The 14619-nt window shown below is 52.3% G+C and overlaps 1 protein-coding gene and 1 non-coding gene across 3 annotated transcripts in view; both read right to left on the minus strand.

The window, feature by feature from the left end:
- Positions 1-14619, minus strand: part of GNAO1 (G protein subunit alpha o1) — a 164241-nt gene that overhangs the window by 32431 nt on the left and 117191 nt on the right. The gene's annotated exons all lie outside the window — the stretch shown is intronic.
- On the minus strand, positions 6006-6114 carry LOC131818985 (U6 spliceosomal RNA). The gene has a single exon (XR_009348998.1). It is a non-coding gene; the product is annotated as a U6 spliceosomal RNA (small nuclear RNA).

Here is a 14619-nt window from a genome sequence, read left to right on the forward strand (position 1 = left end):
ATATACTTCTGACTTTCCAGTTACTTGAGTCAATCCCTTGATTTTTTCGGGCCACGCTGGGGTGCTGACCGAGGACAGCCGGCATCAGCCCAGTTGAGCGGCTGGAACGAACAACCCATCCTTCCATTCACCTGCCAGATGCTGCTGGAGCCTTGGAAGTGCCCAGGTGTATTCATCAGCTGAAACTACGGTGGCTAACTGCACTTTTAACTGAATGCTTGGTTCTTCCAAACCTTTCCCTTCTCTTCAGGGCACTGTGCACTTTTCAAGAGACAGCGGCAAAAGGGCTTGGAGTTCAGGTGCGAGAGAGAGCCTCTCCCTTCATCCCCACAAGAGATGAGATGCAAAGGGTGTGTGTGTGTGGAGGAGGGGGGACTTCTCGGTTGGGTGACCTGGGTTTACATCCTGGCTCCACAGCTTTCTAGCCTTGCGACCTGGCACTGCCCATGGCACCTCTCTGAGCCTCTGTTCCCTGATTAGTTCTCCCCTCCCAGGGCTGTCTGGGCAGAGGAAAACAGCCGAGGGACGTGACGCAGCTTTGCAGCATAAAGAGCCCTGCACATGTTCGTTATTATAAGCTAAGATGAAGTCCCCCAGACACAAACAACAAGCTGACATAAAATAAGCCCGCTTTTGTACAAGACTTTTCAGGCAAGCAGGATCGTCTTGATAACAATAATCACAGTAATTATAATAATAACCCCTTTCATTTGAGGAGTTGCTTTGGATCTTTCAGAGTTTTGCTCCATCTCTAATCTCCCAGGCTAAGTGCAGTGTGAACACACGGATGTACACGCTCATGCACACACAAGGACCCAGTCTTCTAGGGGCAGGGAAAAGCCAGCACCTGGCCCCGCCCCACCCTGCCCTGTGTGCTGCAGTTACCTGGGCCCCCGCCAGGGGGCAGGAGCACACAGGCCAACGGGAGTGGGAGCGCCTCGGACAGCCTGAGTGCAGAAGGCCAGGCAGGGCAGGGCCAGGCAGTGCAGGGCCAGGCAGGGCCGGGCAGGGCGGGCGCAGTGGGTGTCTCTGCCTCCCTCAGGCTGCGGGGATGTCCTCCCAGCTCCTCTAGGGGAAGACGCACAGAGACCCCAGCTGCTGGAGGCCTGTCCTCTGACTGCAGTCCTGGCAGGTAGAAAATGGTGGGCTGGGCACTCAGCAGCAGTTGGCCCAGCCCACCTAAGCCTGGACCCCTGGACCCCTGAGGCAGCAGGGTGGTCGTGTTCTCTCTCACACGCACACCCAGGGGAAAGCCCTCGCTTCCTGTCTGCGGCAGGGCCTTGGGACCGTGGGTGGAGAGGGGGCCACACCCTCACCCCTCTGGCAGGGGCCCACCTTTCTGGCCCTGGGCTGGCAGATGGCTTCCAAACTGTGAGCCTCCGGGAGGGGCTGCACACCAGGGGCAGCTGAGACGTTTGTGAAATGTGTTCGTGAGTGGTGACCGTGGGGGCCCTACATGGCATGTAGTGGCTGAGGGCCAGATATCCTTGGGGCTTTCTTCACTTGGGCTTCTGGGTTTTAGCAAGGCCTGTGTCTATAGCACACTGTCTGTTCACAGGGTCTCTGGGGGGAAGCTGGGGGACATCACAGGTCTACCACTTGCCCTAGGGAAGGGAAACTTCCTGGGTCCCCAGAAAGATTCTGAAGCGGAACCAAGGATTTGGTGGTTTCTGATCTCACTTCTTATCAAATCTGCCCATCCATCCATCCGTCCATTACTATACTACCTATTGAGGGTACCTACCCACCACACGTCACCCATCCACCCCCTTGGCCATCCACCCATCCATTACATCATCTACCCATCAGCCACCCTCGTTCATCCAGCCACTCACTTCCACACCCACCCACCCTTTGCCTCTCTTCTATCCTACAACAGCACCTGTCTGTCCCTTAATTACTCATTGCCATGCCCATTCCTTTCACTCTGCCTTGACCTAGCTAGCCACCCACTCATTCATCCACCCATTTACTCATTTACCCATTATACGCCCACTAACGAGTGCAGTCTCGGCCTCAAGAACTTTCGCGTTTGGCAAAAAAAGAACATACCGCCTAAATCTCCCCAGCCCGTTAGCTGATGCCCCAAACACAGCAGGTGACTGGCAGAAAGGGGGGGATACAGGACCGAGGCTTGCCAGGGCCCTCAGCGGGGAGTTGATGGTATGTTTACATCACCGAGGCTTCCGATCACCTCAGATCCTTGAGGATGAAGTGGAGACTCACCCCGGTCCAGAGGTCACCTACTTTGGGACAGCCCGACAATGGTAACCACTTTCTCTTGGTGCCTTTCATCCCTTGGCGGGTCCAGAACCTGCCAGGCTTTACCTCCTGGGCATCTCTCCTAGACCAGGGTGCGGGGAACGGGACAGAGATTTCCAAATCTGTGATACCCTCACCCTCCGCCGCCGTTCTCCTGAGCACAATGTTCTAAGATAGGAGAAAAGAACTAAAATTGGAGAGGCTAAATTTCTAAGAAATGAACAAGGGCAGAATAAAATTACCCACACAGAGCTCAGTCAAAGGGAAAGAAAAGTGATAATGGCCAACCTCGTCTTGTCAGAACACGAAGTGACGATGGTTTAATTAGAGCCGCCTCACTTGGGAGATATTAGCAACACAATTATGTTAGAGGGTAGATGGAAGTTGGACCACCACACACATGGCAGGGGTTGGAAGAAGGCCGGCAAATCTGGAAGAGGGCAGGTATGGCCGACTGGTGCCTCTCCCCAGGCTTATTAGTTGATACCTCTTCCTGTCTCCTTGTCCCCTAGCTGGAGGCACTTGTTGAGCATTACCTTGATCAGATATTGCCTTTGTTCAAAAAGGAGCGTGTCACCCTGCTTCTGGGATCTCAGGGACATGGCCCGGAGCAGTGCCTCAAATGTCAGAAGACGTGGCCCTGCCTCCAACCTGCTCCGGGACCCTGGGCAAGCCTCAGCTCCCACTCAGGGTCCCAGGGTCCCCAAAGGCACGAGGACAGGATTGGCTACACCAGTGGTTCTCAAAGTGTGGGCTGCACCCATGGGGGTCTCCGAAGTCCTTGTGGGGGTCTACAAGATCAAAACTGTGTTCGGGACGACGCTAAGGCGCTATTTTTGACCTTGCTAATAGCATCACAGCTTGCCCTGACGGTGCAAAAGCCACAGAAGAGAACACCACTAGCTCCTGAGCCGCAAGCAGGACCACCAGACTGTCCCAGCAACCACCACGCATTCCCGTGGCCGGTCACAGAAGATGCCACTTTTACTTAAGAATGTCCTTGACGAAGTAGTAAAAATCATGAATTAAAGAGCGATCTCTACCCCGAGTACCCATCTTTTTCATATTCTGTGGGATGAAATGGGAAGCATGCATAAAACGCTTCTGCAAACCGAAGGATGATGGTTTTCTGGAGGAAAAGCACTTGCAAGCCTGAGCTGCCAGTGAAAATAGTGCCTTTCTTCGTGGGACACCACTTTCATTTAAAAGAATGCCTGACAGACAGACAATGGTGATTCTGATCTGGTCTCTGGAAGACATTTTCTAAAACAAACCAAGCGAGCCCATCATTTCAAGGAAAACAATGAACATATCTGTCACCAAAATGAAAAAAAAAAAAAAAATTCCAGCTTTCAAGTGAAAGAATTTGGAAAACCTGTGTTTACCATCTTGAGCTTCATAGCTTCCCACTACCTGGAGGCTTTTCTGATGAGGTGGGTGTTGACGTTAACAAACATGAGTTTTTAATCCTGTGTGCTGAAACGTGTCAACATTTGGAAGAACCGTGTAACTCTGAACTAGCATTTTCCAAATGACCCAAATGGTGTTAAAAATCATGCATGGTTAAGAGAACCATTCAAAGCGCAAAGCAGATCAATGGACGTTTTCAAGAGACTTTACTTTTTAAGAGCAGGTTTAGATTTATAACAAAACAGAGAGGAAGGTGGAGGTTTCCTATATAACCCCAGCCCCTCTGCTGTCCACATCCCTCACCAAAGTGGTCCATTTGTTGCCAAGGATGATCCTACGTGAATACATCACACTCACCCGAAGTCTGTAGTTAACCGTGGGGTTCACTCTTGGATATTGTACATTTTGTGGATTTGGACAAATTTATAATGCCCTGAATCCAGAATTATGGAATCACACAGAGTATTTCCTCTGCCCTAAAAACCCTCCATGCTCTGCCTATTCATCCCTTCCCCTCTCCCACGCCCAGCAACCATTCTGATCTTTTTACCGACCCCATTGTTTCGCCGTTTCCGGACTATCGCACAGTTGGAATCATACAGTAGGCAGCCTGTTCAGATCGGCTTCTTTCACTTAGTAATGTGCATCGAAGCTTCCTCCATCATGTCTTGTGGCTTAAGAGCTCTTTTCCTTCCAGTGTGGAATAGTATTCCATTGTGTGAATGGACCAGTTTCCTTCCCCACTCACCTGCTGGAGGGTATCCTGGTTGCTTCCAAGCTTTGGCAGTTATAAAGTTGCTATGAACATTCACGTGCAGGTTTTTGTGTGGACAAAAGTTGTCACACCTTTGCAGACAATATGGAAGAGCCTGATGGCTGGATCCTGTGGGAGGAGTATGTTTCATTTTATAAGAAACTGCCAAACTGTCTGGTCCAAAGTGTGGCGCCATTTTGCCGTTTCCCCAGCAACGAGCCAGAGTCCTGTGGCTCCACGTCCCCGTCAGTATTTGGAGTGGCCAGTGTTCCAGATTTTGGCCACTCTACTAGGTGTGGAGTGGTAGCTTGTTGTTTTAATTTGCATTTCCCTGATGGCATATGATGTGGAGATGCCGTACGCTCTCTGCCATCTGTACATCTTCTTTCGCGGTGTGTCTGTTAGGAGTTTGGCCCATTTTTTTTTTTTTAAAGATTTTATTTATTTATCTGACAGAGAAAGATCCCAAGTAGGCAGAGAGGCAGGCAGAGAGAGAGAGAGAGAGAAGCAGGCTTCCTGCTAAGCAAAGAGCCTGACGCGGGGCTTGATCCCAGGACCCTAAGATCATGACCCAAGCCAAAGGCAGTGGCTTAACCCACTGAGCCACCTGGGCGCCCCATCTTTGGCCCATTTTTAAGTTGGGTTGTTTTCTTACCATTGAGTTTGAAGAGTTCTTTGATTATCGTGGGCACCAGTCTTCTCGTAAACATGCTTTTAGCAAATATTTTGTCCTAGCCCCCGCTTCTTCTTCTTCTCTTGATGGTAGCCTTCACAGAGCAGTTTTAAATTTCTGTGACGAGCACTTTATCTACTCCTTTATGGATTGTGACTTTGGTGTTGTGTCTACAAGTCATCGTCAGATCCAAGTTCATCTCGGTTTCCTCCTATATTCCCTTTGAGGAGTTTTATAGTGCTGCCTTTTACATTTAGATCTACCTGTGATCCATTTCAAGTTAATTTTTGTGAAAAGTGGAAAGTCTGTATTTAGACTTTTTTTGTTGTTGTTGTATGTGATGTCCCAATTGTTCCAGCAACATTTGTCAAAGAGACTGATGGATTCTGATGTGACAGCACAGGGACGGGTCCCTGCTATAGTTTCAGACTGCAAACCTCCTTTGAGAAACCACCATTTGTCCATTTTGGGTAAGTTTCAAAGAAGAATTATCTGAAAAGGCTAGTAAAACATTCCTTCCTTTTTGAAATATGTGTTTATGTGGGGCCAAATTTGATTCCTATTCTTTAACCAAAACAACGAATCATGACAGACTGCATGCAGAAGCACATATGAGAATCAAGCTGTCTTCTATTAAGCCAGCCATTAAAGAGATTTACAAAAATACAAAACAATGACGTTCTTCTTACTACATTTTTAGAAATCAGAATAATTTTTCATAAAAATGTTGTTATGTGTAATAGGTTTATCATAGTTATTTTTAAATGAATGAAGATTTAAAATTTTTCTGGGTTTTCATTTTTTTTCAACAAACACATATTTATTGAGCGCCTATTATGTGCCAGGCACTGTTCCAGGAATACCCTCTCCCTAGAGGGAAAAAAAAAACAAGATAGAGGCAGAAAATAAAATGTGGGCTGCTTCACAAATTTGCGTGTCAGCCTTGTGCTGGGGCCATACTAATCTTCTCTGTATTGTTCCAATTTTTAGGTATAGGTGCTGCTGAAGTGAGCACTCTTGGTTTTCTTTTCTAATGCAATAAAACTTGATAGCTGTAGCCTACATTAAAAAATTTGGGGGACGCCTGGGTGGCTCAGTTGGTTGGACGACTGCCTTCGGCTCAGGTTATGATCCCAGAGTCCCGGGATCAAGTCCCGCATCGGGCTCCCAGCTCCAAGGGGAGTCTGCTTCTCCCTCTGACCTTCTCCTCGCTCATGCTGTCTCTCACTGTCTCTCTCTCTCAAATAAATAAATAAAATCTTTTAAAAAAAAAAGAAATTTGGGGTCCTCCATAATTTTTTAAGAGTTTAAAGGAGCCCCCAAACCACAAAGTTTGAGAACCACTAGACCAGATCATTCTTTCTCAAACATTCTCCCTTAGCATCTTTATAACTTCTACAAAAGTCCTGTTTCATCTATGACTACCAGTTATTAATTTTCTTGGACACATCTTTGTGCTTTATAAACTTCATATCCTTACAGTCAATGAAAAGCCTGCGTGAAGTATTCAAAAACGTTAGACACCCATGAGAACAACGACGACCGCGAAAGCGGACACTAACGTTAAGTTCTCGCAGGATCCGGCTGCCTGCTGAAGGCTTTTGGCCTGGAGTCGTTTTGTCTTTGTTAACAAGGGGGAGAGTTCAGAGGTGTTAAGGGGATACTAGCACCAGCCTGAGACTTTCTTCTCGAGCTTCGCAGGCTGACCGAGAGGAAGGAATCACGTTCTGACTCGGCGAAGCCGTGTTAGTAAACGTAGTGACTCTGTCCACCGTCCCCTCTCCGCACTCACACCGTCTCATTGCACAGAAGGGCAGCCAGCACCTCCCACCCCGGGCATAGGGGCTCCCCGAGCAGGGTAAGAGGGAGCTGATGAGGGTTTCACCTACATAAGTGTGACTGAGTCACACACCCCCGCGAGCTGAGAGGTGGGACACAGAGCCACAGCCAATACCTCTCGGTTAGAAAATGGAGAATTTCAAGTTTTTGCCAGTGGTGGTGGACAGCTGCCAGCGCTGGGGTTCAGGAGGAACCTCTGGGGTGAGAACCCAGGGCAGGCCAAACCAACCGGGTCCAGAGGATCAGCAAGTCCCGGCTACTGCTGTGTCCAGGGTGAGCACTGGAGCTGGCAATACCGTCCCCCACACAGAGACACACTCATGGACATGCCTGCCAAGGAGGGGCCCCGAGACATAACCACAGTAGCCAGTATTTAGCGAGCACTCCCGTGGACTTTAGTTCATTTAATGTTCGTAAGTATTACCGTTTGGTCCTTTTATAAAGAGACAAACCAGAGGTCGGATGGGCTGTGAGACGGCCCAAGGTCACTCAGCCGGCAGGTTGGTGCGGCTGGAGTTCGAACACCAGCTCTCTGGCTCCAGAGTTTGCACAGCCCTGCTTCCCACGTCATGCTCTGGGGGCACAACTGAGGCCTGGGTAAAGGAGGTGGGGCCTTGTCCCAGGTCACCCAGCAAGCCTGGGGGCGGCACCCGCCTGCTGGAGTCCTGGTCTCCCGGCTTCTCCTTGAGGGCGGGGTCTGGGAAGGCTGCCCCCCTGGGCTTCCCTGAGCCCCACCGCTAAGGGGACAGGGCTCCCAGGCGGTGCCCACTCCGGGACCCAGTGTTAGCGTGTTGACGCTGGCACTGTGTACACATGAGGCGGTGGGATGGCAACAGGTGGTCAAAAACAAGGGTAACAAATAGTCTCGTCAACCAAAACACTGGAGAGGCAGAGTGGCAGCTGTGGCTGTGCCCCAGCTGGGCCGGGCCGAGTGCCAGTGGGCCACCCTGGGGGTGGCAGGAGGCGGAAGGCACGGTGGGACCAGGCCGGAGGCCGGCTCCCGGGCCCCCAGTGCCTGGCCATGAGACAGGAGCATGGGGGCAGGGAGGCTGGGAATTGGGTGAAGGCGGCCTGTCCCTCATGTGAGGTCAGCAGGGAGGGGAGGATGGAGCGCCGCACCCCGTGGGGTCTGCAGGCAGCTCGGGGCCAGGGGGATGAGAGCTGCTCCATCCTGGGTGCCACCTCAGAGGCTCTCTCCAAGGCGTGGGACCAGGGTACATGGCCTCCCCTCCCTTGAGGCCCTGCTGTCCTCATCTTCCTGACATTGACCCTGGGTGATCAAGGGCATGGGGGAAGGACAAGGTCCTAGCTGCACAGACCTGGGCATGGGAGCGTGGTCAGGGGACTCAGAGCCTGAGGCTCAAGTCTGCTGCACGGGGCTCACTGAGGAGAGGGTGGGCCGTGGAACACCCCTACCCCTGTGGGACGAGGTGTGCAGGGGCTCAAGCCAGCCCTCACAATCTGAAATGGCAGGGCCTCAAAGGAGGCCATCTGATGCTTCCTGGGCTCAGGTTCCTCTCCCCTCCCAGACCACTCTTGCTTTCTTCTGTCCCTCTGTCTCCTTTCTCTCCGTTCCCACGTCCTCTGCTCTGGTCCCAGCCAGGGTAGAAGCCAGTCCCACAGCACCTTTGTCAGGGTTAGGAAAAAGGAGTTCTTTCCTCCATGCTACACAGTCTGGCACGGGGAAGGTGGGCCTAGTTTCAGCCCTCTCGTGGCCGCTGGGTTAGAGACCCTTCTGCAGGCCACCACCTGCCTTGTAACTGAACTAGAGTCGATGAAGTATGAAAGTGAAGTGCGTCGCCTGTCGGCCAAGGTTCCCAAGATGTAACCGTGTCCCCGAGTGCACGTGATGACAAAGTCCTGGGCGGCGGTAGTGCCATAAGATGGAAAGAGCTGGCCCATGAATCACCACGCGGAGGAGAGCCACCCACCCGGAGCACCTGCCCTAGACTATCAGATGGGCAGGAAAGAACCTTCTGTTGCGTTTGAGCCAGGAAACGCCGGGCATGATCGTGAGAGGAGCCAGGGGTGCCCTGTCTCTGTGTCCTGCTATTGTTCCTCCTCTCCTGCTTCCTGGACAGGAAACAGAGTGCCCTCTCAAGAAGCCGGCCGCAGAAGGGCAGAGGCCTGTTCTCTGGAATATCAAAAAAATCTGTGATCCCGCTCCTCTCCCCTGCAAACAGGAAAGGAGGCCCCAGAGCAGCGCCTCCTGGGCCTCAGCCACTCACATACCTGCCACAGGCATAACTTTCGTTCACCACTGCATCTGCAGAACCCTGCGGGGTACACAGCAGGCGCTCAAAAATGATGTGAAAATTCGGCTGGGTTTGGATACCACCTGTGCCACAACTGACTTCATGATTTTCTTTGGACTTATGCCTACTTAAACTTATTTTAAGAGAAAGGAAATGTAGTATCACTAACAATAATATATTCAGAAGTATATTCTATAGGTTAGTTTTTTTTAAAAAAAGATTTTATTTATGTATTTGAGAGAGAGAGAGAGAGAGAGACAGAGTGCATGCGCAGGTTCGCAAGCCGTGGGAGAGGCAGGGGGGAGAATGAGAGAGAGAGACTGAGAGAACAAGAGAATCTCAAGCAGACTCCACACTGAACCCGTAGCCCAACGTGGGGCTCCATCTCACGACCCTGAGACCATGACCTGAGTTGAAATCAAGAGTCGGACGCTTAACTGACTGAGTCACCCAAGTGTGCCAGTTTTTATCTTTTTCTAATATGCACTGATGTTAAGAACTACTGATATAGAAATCAACATGTGCGTCCAGCATGCTAGCTAAGGTCTGCCCACTTCCTCCCCTTGGGAAGCAGCTTCCTGAAGCAAGCAGCATAAAGCAAGCACCCGGCCAGTGTGTCCTTGGGACTCGGAAGGGGGGCAATGAATCCGGCTCCGAGCCCTAGGTGGTAGGCTGGGAACATCCCCCATTCTGCCTGGCTTTGACTCTTTCCCACCAGCAGGGCCTTGGGTTGAGGTTCTGTGAGGTTTGGAGGATCACCCAGATTTCTTGGGAGCGTGCACTGCCTCCTGGGGACAGCACAGGGTGGGGGTGGGCACACCCTGGGCTCCAGGTCTCCTGGGCCACAGACTTCCTGTTTCCTTCTCTGTCTCAGCCTCCCTCCTTGTTCCCTGGTTTTGGTTCCACGAGGGAATGAGCTCACCGGTGGTTGCAGGTTCCAAGGAGTGTGTGGCATTCTCACTGGAAGGGACAGGGCACCTGCTTTTCTGTCCTGATGGATGCCCCCATCTCCCCACCCCCACCAGCCAACTTGTGGCCTCAACTTTGTTGAGATGACTGCCCAAACTGCTCAGACACAGATGCAGGAGAATCAGGGCCTCTGGCCTGCTAAGGAGCTTTGTTGTCATGGGTACTTCGGGTGTCCTGGCTGCCAATGTCCTCTTAAAGGGGAGCGTGAAGGTAAGTGCCCAGCACCAAGGCCAGCAGGGAAGACAGAAGGAAGGAGGAAGGGACACCCATCCTGCCCACCTGTCCCCAGCAGCTTCATGGCTAAGCGGGCATTTCCCCTCCAGTGAGGTGGGTGCCCCCCAAGCAGGGGCTGTAGGACCCTTCTCTTGGTATGCTGATGGGGGCCAGGGGAGAACCACGCCTTCCAGGGAGCCACTGAATCCAAATCTAGTATTGCCCCTTAACAGGCCTCTGAGCCCTCATCTAGCCACCAATTTAACTCCACAAAACCCCCAAAAGGAAAACCACTATGGGTTTCATTCCTTAATGTGGATTAAGACCTGACCTTCTGAAAAAGTGGTCCTGACTCCACTTCTGTTGAACCTCCGACCCCCTCCCCCACCATTCCTCCCTTGGGGCCTTCTTTCTCCCTCTAGCTTCCACCTACACCATGCTCTGGCCTCCCATCCTAAGCCCATCCCTGACACCAATGCCCCCTGCAAGCCTCCGTCCTCCTTGCTTCCTCCATTTGTCCTGCCACCTCCCTGCCTACCTCCGGCGGGGGCTTTCACTGCCCTCCCCATCCCCTGCTGCTGTCTGCTCACTTCTCCTCTCTCCGGATGCTGGGCCCTGTAGATGCTACTTCCTGGTCAAGGCGCTGTCTTCTAAGTCATGTGAGTCCACTGTGGGCTGTCTCCTATGTGGGCCTCTGTCGCTCCACCCAACATTTAAGTTGCTGAGGGCTCAGTCCTCAAACACCTTCTTGCTTTTGTAAGCCGCCTTCTCCCTGGATGGGACGTCAGAGGATCCTCCTCTATGCAGGGGGCTGCCGAGTGGCTCCACCTGACCTCTGGTGGGTTTACTGGCTCCTCCACTTGGCTCGGCATGTTCCCAGTCTATCCCACCCTCTCCCCTGCGCCTGGGTTCCTGGGCCACTGTCTCCATCACTGCCTTCCTTCCCGTCTCAGTCCTGTGATGGCTGCCAAAGTAGCACATGACCGTGGCTATTTCCTTAATTTTTAAAAATGGCCTCAAATGGACTCATTTTAAATAATCAGCTTATCCTAAACAATAACCTCCATGAAATCAGAGGTCTGTGTGTTAATTTAATACATAAAAGTCCTCCAATGAAAGCTGTTGGTCTGTAGGAACGGCCCCAGGAATGCCCACGCCACTCCACGGGGACACATGGCCCTTGTGCAATGGTAATTCTGTGCTTCCGGTCACGCAAGCCAGAGACCCCAAAGCCAGCTCCATTCTCTTCCCTTGTTCTGTTCCTCCAGCCAGTCTGATTCCCAAGAACTGTCATTTGCCCCGAGAAAGGTCTGAACTCAGACCCTCCCAATCTCCCTGCAAGGTCACTCTTGCCTGTGGATGACAGCAGGGGTCTAGCCCAACCAGTCTCCTGGCCTCCAGACTGTTTCTTTAATCTACTGTCAAGAAAGCATTTATTCACACCTCAGCCCTCCACAGCTCCCATATTTTGGAACCAAGGCTGCCCTACTGGAGCTCATTCCATTACCCCCTGCCTCTTAGCCCCCTCACCACCCTGCCGCCCTCCGTTCGAAGGAATTGGGTAGCGACCTTTGCAGACAGGGACATGTAGAGCGGAGGAAATGGATGGCACAGAGACCCTGGTGGGTGATCAGGAGGGCGGGGGACAAGTCAGGGGAAGTAAGTGGGAGAAAGGGGTATGAGGTCACTGGATCTGTGGAAAATGCCAGGATCTGGCCTCCAAGGGCTCATCATTTCAACTCCGTGACTTAGTTTCCTCAACTATAAATGGTGGTGTTCCCCACGCTGTGTTCTTATCCAGGGTGCGTGAGAACCCAGGGTCTGGATGGGTGTGCTCTGGGAACCGGGCATGGCTTAAAGCATGCCGTGTGGGTGTGCATGCGTGCATAGAGAGGGGTATCGGCAATATGAGAGAGTCGGCCTGGTCAAGCGGTCTTTGTGAGCTAACCCAGGGTGCGCAAAAGGAGGGGCACAAAGGAGCTTCTGAGGGAATCCTGCGCATCATACCTGGAGTGACTCTGTCCAGAAAGCAGAACGATATCCTGCATTTTGGGTGGCTCCCTGGGCCAGCTGGCCCCTAGCCCTCCCACTCGGGAGCTTACCCTCCACCTTCCAAGTTGAAAGGGCCTGGTGTTGCCTCTTCCAGGAATCTGGGAGGGAAGGGGCGGGCCTTGTCCACCTTTTTGGGGCTTAGAGGCTGGCAGGGAGGAGTCCCAGGAGGCAGTGACCCCTCCCCAAGAGGATGCTGGGGGCTATTACACAAGAACCAGGCCTGTTTCTATAGCACAGGGGGAGACTGGGGCGGGGTGATGCCTACAGCCAGCCCAGGCCACAGCTCTGCCCAGTAAGTGCCCCTAAGATGGCCCAGGCTGGACAAAAGCTCATTCTTCAAGGGCAAGGCCGTTGCTTCAATTAGCTCTCCTCCCAGGAGCGGGTCCACTGATCCCCTAAAAGGCGCAGTAGGCTCCCGAGGGCTGCGGCCCCCTGCGGCCCCAAGCCTTTGCTCCAGTCCCAGCCACATTGTGCCCAGAGGCCCCATGCTGCTCTTTTCACTCCCTTTGCCTGGCCAGCGGTAGGCGATGCCTTTGAAGTCGGTCCTCTGTTCCAATTGGAAACTTTGTTCAGAACCAAAATTAGAGAGGCTGCACAATCAGCTTGCAATTTAAAATGCCACCCAGGCCTCTCCCTAACCCCCCCTTTGCAAAATGTCATCTTAATTAGATGGAGCCAGGCTTCATGTTTTCCGAATTTCAAGGTAATTTCTCTAGGACATTTCTCCCCTTGTAGTTATTTTTACCTTCAGCATAAGGCGGGGGCAGGGGGTAACGTGAGGCCCATCTGCGGGCTGTGTGCACCTCCATCCTCCAGCCGCTGGCCTTAGCTGCTCCCCCCAACACTCCCCGGCTCCCCAGGAGGCTGAACACACTGATCTGCAAGCTTCCCTGGGATATCTGTTGAGGGTTTTTCCTCGGTTTAATTCATCATAACACCTTCCAGACCTCTCTGCCAGGCAAGGGGCTCTGCTAGGGGTTGGGATGGAACACTGCAGAGGCTGGCTGGCTCGGCCAGCACTGTCCCGGGTCAGTTTTTACCCGGCCACTCATCTGGGGGCCCAGCCCCTTCCTCACTCAGGCTGTCACTCGCTTTCCTGCCCCCGCCGGCTGCCCTGCCCCACGTGCTTGAAGGAACGTCCCCAAAGTGTGGGCCAATGGGGACCCTATATTATGCCACTGAGTTACACACCTGGGAGGTTTCTAATTCTCTTTCAAGGATTTTAAGTAGTCGTGGGTAAGAAAGTCTCAGTTTGGTGCCATGAAGTCTTTGACGCCCTTGACCATACTAATCATCTCCTTGGACCAAGAGAGGGCAGGCTGCTTAGGATGGATCTCCTCCAGGCTCCCGAGGCATTTTACAAACGCTGATCCACAACCCCAACCTACTCTCAAGGAGCACACCAGGGAAGTCTCCCATCATGGGCTGAATGGTGTCCCCCCTCCCCGCTGGATTCATGTATTGAAACCCTAACCAACCAGTACCTCAGAATGTGACTGTACTTGGTGGTCGGGGGGTTCTTTAAAGGGGCAATTAAGTTGAAGTGAGGTTTTCAGATTGGGAGCTAATCTATTATGGCTGGCGTCCTTAGGAGAAGATTAGGACACACACACGGGGGGAGACCATGTGATACAGGGAGAAGACGGACATCTACAAGCCAGGGAGAGGGGACTCAGTGGAAATCACCTCTGATGACACTAAAATCTCAGATTTTTAGTCTCCAGAACTGTGAGAAAATAAAGTCCTATTGTTCATGCCACCCAGTCTCTGGCATTTTGTTTAGGCAGGCCTAGCAAATGAACACAGCTTCCAAGAATGGGCTCTCCTTTGGGCTGGAAGCAGGGGTTCTCCCTCCATCATTCTGAACTCTACCCACAAAGCAGTGCAGGATCTGGGTCCTGCCTCCTCTTAAACCTCATCCTGAGGCACCCTTGCCCTCACTTACCACCTGCAGGCCACCCTGCCCCCTTTCTAGGCTTTGCAACACACGTGCAAGATCACTTCCACCTCAGGGCCTTTGTACAGCTCCTCCTGCTACCTCAAGTCTGCAAGACTGGCTCCTTGTTTCTTCTTCCTATCTCAGTTTCGTATATGTACTGCCTGAGCAAGGGCTTCTGGTCTCGGTTTAAATATAACTCCTAGAGAAAGCTCTGCCTGACCACACCCTTCCCTTCTGAAGCAGGTGCTCCTTG

Source organism: Mustela lutreola, chromosome 16 (assembly GCF_030435805.1).
Source record: "Mustela lutreola isolate mMusLut2 chromosome 16, mMusLut2.pri, whole genome shotgun sequence".
In the NCBI taxonomy this organism is placed as follows: Eukaryota; Metazoa; Chordata; class Mammalia; order Carnivora; family Mustelidae; genus Mustela; species Mustela lutreola.